General features: G+C 49.0%; 1 protein-coding gene across 1 annotated transcript in view; it reads right to left on the bottom strand.

Moving 5' to 3' along the window:
* Positions 1-4,327, bottom strand: part of LOC138172148 (actin, aortic smooth muscle) — a 14,558-nt gene extending 10,231 nt beyond the window's left edge. Inside the window, exon 1 of the mRNA XM_069101762.1 lies at positions 4,176-4,327. The gene's annotated coding sequence lies outside the window, so the exon portion shown is untranslated. The remainder of the gene's footprint in view (positions 1-4,175) is intronic.
* Between the last annotated feature and the right edge of the window lie 2,547 nt (positions 4,328-6,874).

The following is a 6,874-nucleotide window of genomic DNA, read 5'->3' as shown; positions in this document are numbered from 1 at the left end:
GAAGGAAGGAAGGAAGGAAGGAAGGAAGGAAGGAAAGAGAAAAAGAAGAAAAAAGTAGACAAGGAGAAAGAAAAGATGAAGGAGATAAAAAAGAAAGAAAAAAGGAGAAGCAGGAGGTGGCGATCTTTAAGCTCTCATCTCTCAAAATTCTATTCAATTCAATAAATTTTGAATATACGTAAATATCCAGCACATTCAGAGAATATATACTCCGCACTTGTCATGTGCCAGGTGGGCATTGGGAGAGGTGCTGGAGAAAACCAGCAGTACCATGGTCACTTATATACTCAAGCCTCAGCAAACTGTCCCCACCTAGAGTGTAAGCTCCTTGAGGGGAGGCGGTGGTCCACCTTAGTCTTGGTGTCTCCAGTGTTTATAACAGCCCCTGACACGTACCAAGAACTTAATGAATACTTCTTGATTTATTGATTAATGAATAATAATCACCGATGACCTTTCTATAGAGTATTAGAATTTACGAAGCCCTTTACATATCTGATCTCATTTGGGTCTCAGTTCAGCTGTGTGGGGCAAGTACAGAACATATCATTATACCCATTTTACTGAGCATGAAACTGAAACTCGGGGAGTTTCAGTGACTTGACCAGGATTACTGGTAATAACCCACCTAGGGTTTGGACCTATATGGAGCATGGCCCTTGGGTAGTATAGTGCCCCCTGTAAGAGAGTCAGTCGTAGAGAAATACTCCTGAATGCTTGGGAAGTTTGCCAGGCACACATTAAACTTCGGAATATGCTTTGCAGGAAAAGCACTGGTCTTTCAAAACACAATGAAAAACATCGTGGTTTCCTTTTACATTTTGTTTTTTCCCCCGCAAAATTCTCTTCCTCTACCCTGCACCTCGATCCCCTGCAGTCTACCCCACCCAGGTGTGTACTGGGAAATGTTTAACAATTGGCTTTCACAAAAAGGAGGGAAGGACTCATTTTTTAAGTTTAATCTTCACTATTAACGTTTTCTCATCACTTCCTTAAGTCTCAACAATCAGCCAAACAACTAACCACTCAAGCCCTGATTTGCAATGTCCCAGGTTTAAACATGCACTCTCACAATTGACTAATGAGCTGGCATCATTCTGCACACCCACCCCTGCCCCATCACCTCACCAGATCTCATCAGTAAAGAAAGAGAGGTGGGGGGGGGGGCGCAGAGATCCCAGGGTCAGAGATTTAGAGCCAAAAGGAACCATACAGATCAGCTGGTCTAATCCTCTCCTTTTGCAAATGAGGAAACTGAGATGCCCAGATGCAGAAAGTGATATTCCCAGTATCGTGAAGGTAGCAGAATCAACCGGGATTCAAAGGCAGCAGTCATCCCCCCCCCCCCCCATAAACACACGCGAGGACGGAGCAGCTCCAAATGAAAAGACCTTAAGGGCCTGACTCAGACACTGTGGCTATGGGCCCTGCATCGCAAACTTGGCCGACGTGGTAGAATTGCTGAGCTCCTTATCACTGCCCCCTTTTCAAGTCTTTGTTGCAAGCAGTGGCTCCCTGGGGAGGTGGGAAGGAAGAGGTCTATTCAGAAGGAAGGTGAGGTGAAAGCAAAAGACAGAGGTAAACATTTGAATATTGTTTTAGAAATGAGAACAGGTCACATCTGCGCACCCCTTTAGCGTTTACGAAGTACTTTCCCTGAACAATTCTGTGTTCAGGTGTTAATGCAAACGTCATCGCCCCTCTTTTTACAGATAAGGAAGCCGGGGTTCCCAGGGTCAGCGGGCGAATACCTAAGCATCCCTCGGCGCGGCCTCCCCGGGGCCCTTTAAGCACCCCGTGGAGCATTGCCTGCGATCACTGGGCAGGGACCCCGGAGGGGCCCTTCTAGTTTGCTTCGGGATAAAGGTGACACCCGGACCAACGCAGAATGCCTGAAAGCAAAACGCATGGACAATATGGGGGGGGGGGGGGGGCGAGTTTTTATTTGAGAGGCAGCCTTGCTCTGGCTAAGCCGTTGGACTTGGAGCCAGAGTCTCAGGGTCCAGCCGGGTCTCAGCCCTCAGCAGCTTCGCGACCAGGAACAATTCAGGCAACCTTGTAGACCCTGTTTCCTCATCTACACAATGGGCAAGATAATTGTAGTAGTAGTTGCTTCCCAGAATTATTGTGAGATTTCAATGAGCTGCCGGGTGTTGGGTGTCATATAAATGTTAACTCTTTTTATTTCACAATAAATAAAGGGGAGGCGGTAACATGCCAAGAAGGCTGTAGCAGTTTAGCATTCACTAAAGGTGGAGGTTGGGGTGAGGGAGGGAGAGGGGAGGGGCAGAGGCAGGGGGAGGGGAGGGGGAGGGGTAGGGGGAGGGGGGGGGCAGGGGCAGGGGCAGGGGCTGGGGCAGGAGCTGAGCTGCTCCGCTGCCAAGGCTGATGAGCGCTTTCCAGCCCATCTCTAACCTGAATGAGCAGGGGCGGGTTTGGGACGAGCCACTTCCTAATTAGGCAATCCGCACTGAAATTCCTGCTTTTGGAACCAAGTTCCAGGTCAGGGGGTTGCTCCAACCAACTGGATTCAGCCTGTGCCAGAAAGCCCAAGGGGAGGGGGAGGCGGTGAGACTGAGGAGGAGGGGAAGGGGGTGGAGGGAGGGGGAGGCCAGGGGGGAGGGGAGAGAGTGCTGCATGCAGCCCCAGGCTTGCCAGGCTCCAAAAGCAAACCATATTTAGGCATAAAGAATGAAATGGGGAGAAGAAGAAATTGACTCGAGAAAAGGGTCCAGGCTGACTTCCTGCTCAGTCAGTTCCTGCCGGTCCAGTCCCCATATCAAGAGCCGGGCTGAAGAGAGCCAGGCCCCCTACAGGAGTGAGATGTGCTCAGCCCAAGAGAGCACCCAAGGGAGCATCCCAGAGGGAGAGCCAGAGGGGGCCTCAGAGGAGAGCTAGTCCGGCCCCCTCATATTATAGGTGAGCCCTCCGAGTGGGCAGGACTCCCATGAGAACCAGGGCTGGACTCCCCTACCCACATCAGCTGCCTCCCTTCTTATGCCCAAAGTCAAACCTCACCCACAAAGACCCAGTGATCAAAATCATTTTCAGCTGACGGGACATTTAGAGGCAAGGCCCAGATGGTGTGTGTGTGTGGGGGGGGATTGCCTGAGGTGGCTGAGGTGGGCAATCGGACCCAGGTCTTTCAGACTCTCCAAATCTAGGGCTAGAGGCCCTGGTGTCTTAATACTTTCATGCAGGGGTTGAAACCATGAGATAGCATTTTACAGATGAGGATATTGAGACCCAGAGATGTTAAGTCACCCAAGCCTCTGAGAGAAAACTAGCAGCCAAGTCCTGTTGGCTGCTCACCATCCGCAGGCCACTCCAACCCTAATAATCACCTTTACAACTGCCATGTATGAGGGCTTGAAAGTTTGCAAGGCAATCGTGCATGATCTCATGTGAGCCTCCTAGCAACCTGGAAGGGATGAGTACCAGCTATTATGGTTTCCATTCTGCAGAGAGGAAAATTGAGGGTCCCTGAGACTGACTGACTGACTTGCCTCAGACCACACTGCCAGGAAGTGTCCCGGGACTCCTCCTAACATGGGTCTCCCTGATTCCAACCTGAGTGCTCTGAGCACTCACTGACACTCCCTTGCTGACCACTGCCAGCATCCTAGAGGAGAAGGTCCTGATGGAAGGTCGTGGGAGCTGACAGACCTCTAACAGACAGCAGTGACAGAGCCGGGGCATCTAAGCCCCTCGTTTCCAGAAACCCTGGAAAGATTTATCCCAAAGCCAGATAGTGGAAGCCTTCTTTGCCAAATCTGAACCTTAGACTGACTGAAACATAGCAGGGGCTTCCCTGGAAACCTTTGCCTGCCTCCAAACAGCTGGCTGCACTCTCTTGTTTTTGGCCCCAGGCTCTTTTCTGGGTGAACACAGGATGTTACAGCTGACATGCATGAGCCATGCCCACCTTCCCCCGGTGTTGACTCAGCCTCCCTGCCCCAAGACCATCTCTGCCCCCCGAACATCCCGGCAGCCAGCCAGATAGGGCTTAAGTCCAAAAGTCTGCAAGACTGCCTACACATAACATTTATTTTCTTAGTGCAAATCGATCATGTGAATTCTCTCCCCCACCCCAAGCTCTGCTCTGGCCCCAACCCCTAGACCCTGGCAGATCCTGACCTCTCCCAGAGACACCCTCCCGGGCTGATCCCACTTACCCTGACTGAGCTTGGCTGCTGGGCTTGGCTGCTCCTCAGGGAGGGTGTTTGTCCTCAGAAGCTGAAAGCTCTTAGGTTATATAGCCCCTCGGCCTGTTCTCCTCCCACTGGCTTCCCAAACAAGGAACAGAGACAGGCTTGAGCCTCATCTCTCAGGCTAACACAGCCATATAGGGACCTTAGAACAAAAACCTCTCATCTGGGTGGCCCAGGGCCCAGGTCTCTGCTACTGCATTCTGCTGCAATGGGACTGGCAAGACAGGAATATTCACAAAGCTTCAGGCACACAGCTGCAGCTGGGGAGACACCCCCAGATGGGGGGCACGGATGGGGTAGGGGGGAGACACATGCAGTAAATGGGCCACAAAGAGACCTAGGGCTTGGAGAGCATGCCCAAGTGCCCCCTGAAATTTGGGGAGGCTTAAAGTCCAAGGCTCTAGAGTGGAAGATGCCCTAGCCCTCTCCCTTTGTGTCACAGATGAGGGAAGGGAGGCTCAGAGGGCAGAGACTTGTCCCGAGTCATGAAGGCAGCAAGTATTAGACACACCAGACCACAGTGTGCATGGAGGGGAGTAATGGGTATCTAAGCTGGAGCCACATTGGGAAACAGAGTTTATATTGGACCCTAGCATTCGGGGGAAGCCACTGGAGTTAACTGAGAGAGAGGGGTGGGGTGGGGAGGGGGCAGTGTGACAGGGTCACATCTGTATTTAAAGGGAATCACTTGGGCCTTGGCATGGAGGGTGGATTTGGAGTATTCCTATAAAGAGCAGAGGCTCTGACCGCAGCTCTTTCTACCACAACATCTCACCTGTCTTCAGGGGACCAAAGACTTTATTCAGTGCCCTTATTGCTGTAGTGGGGCAAACTGGTGCTTAACAAAAGCTGACATTTATATATGACTTTAAAATTTGCAAATTGCTTTACACATTATCTTATCTGACCCTCACATCAACCCTGTAAAGAATAGTATCTATAAACAGTTACTATTATCATTCCCATTTTACATATGGGGAAACTGAGTCAGAGACAAGTTAAGTGATTTGCCCAGGTTGCATAGTAAGCCACTAAGGAAAAACTCTGACCTCTAGTCCCCCTGACCTCACCCCACCCCTCCCAGTCAAGCACTCTATTCACTAAGCCCCCTAGCTTCCATTAGGTTTAAGACATCAATTCCTGGCATGATTCTGGAGCACATGATTAATTAAAGGGATGGGTAGTGAATGTCTGGAGTGGGAAGTGAAGATCACAGAGAGCAGCTGTGCTTCATTCATAACAGATGCAGCTCATTTTATTTTGATAGAGTCACTGGGGTGGAGATCAGGGAAGTGCTGCCCTGTTTATTATAATGGTTTATTATATTTTATTTAATATATTATATTTAAATCATATAATATATTATACATATTATATAAATATATTATATTTATTTATTATGTATTATATATAGCGATTTGTTCCACCCTTATTGATTGTTGTGTGTCCTTGTGACGTCATGTGGCAATGTCTAGACTCCTGCACATTGGATTTGAGGGGGTCAGGGTTGCACCTTTGTGCATCAGCCTTACCCTCTCTTCCAAAGTCCTCTGGACTCATTGGAGTCCAGTGGTAGGACAAAAGCCAGGACAATTGGCTGTGGCCTGAGATGCAGTGGAAGAGCTTGGTCATGGATGACTCGGCGTCTTCCATGTCTGACCCGGCGTCTTCCATGTCTGACCAAGCCCTAAGCGCTCCACAGCACCTGCTCCAGCTGCCATGATGACCATTGGAGCAAATCCTTCTCATCTGCCCATTCCACATGTTTAGGGCAGACACCACCCTAACTCAGCCAAGGCTTTAAGCCAAGCACTTAACAAAGTCTTTAGTGTTATTCTTGTGAAAAAGATGGAGAGCTATGGGCTAGATGGCAGTAAGATTAGAACATTTAAACACTGGTTGAACAGCCATTCTGAAAGGGCCACTCCAAAAGGTTTGCAGATCCAAGGCAACTTGGAAAGAGGTCTCCAGTGGAGTGCCCCAGGGATCTATTTGGCTCTTGGATGTTTTATCATCTTTCTCAATGATTTAGGTGAAGAAATGAATGGTCTGTTTACAAATTTGCAAGTGGTGCAAAGCTGAGAGGGATAGCTAACACATCCAGTAATAGGGTCAGGGTTCAAAAAGATCTTGACAGGCTAGACCCTAGGCGACATTGAATATGACGAAGTTGAATATTGGTAGATTTAAGATTTTACTACTGGGTTCCAAAAAGCAACTTCACAAGGACAAAATCAGGGAGACAGAGTTAAGTAGAAGTGAATAATCTATAATAATAGCTGGGATTTACATAATGCCCTAAGGTTTACAAACCTTGCATACCATCTCATTTGATCTTCACATTAACTTTGAGAGGTAGGTGTCATTATTACCTCCATTTTACAAATGAGGAAACTGAGGCACAGAGAGGTCCCACTACTTGCCCAGGGTCCCACAGCTACTAAGTGACTAACATGTGACCTGAGGTCTTCCTGACAGGGAGAACCAGTGCCCCATGCACCACCCCCCTTACTGCCCACGTCCAAGGTGATGATGGCTTGTGGAGACAGTAGATTTTCACTGTTGTTCTCAGTCCTGAAGTGAGATTTAACCCGACTCACATTGTTCAGTTGCTCTCAAAAATCTCTTTTTACAAGTAAGTGCCCTCCCATCGGCTTAGTTTG

The sequence above is a fragment of the Petaurus breviceps genome, unplaced genomic scaffold (assembly GCF_028583685.1).
Source record: "Petaurus breviceps papuanus isolate PSGF00001 unplaced genomic scaffold, PetGlider_PUasm1.0 490, whole genome shotgun sequence".
NCBI lineage: Eukaryota > Metazoa > Chordata > Mammalia > Diprotodontia > Petauridae > Petaurus > Petaurus breviceps.
This window is presented reverse-complemented; position numbering and strand designations above follow the sequence as displayed.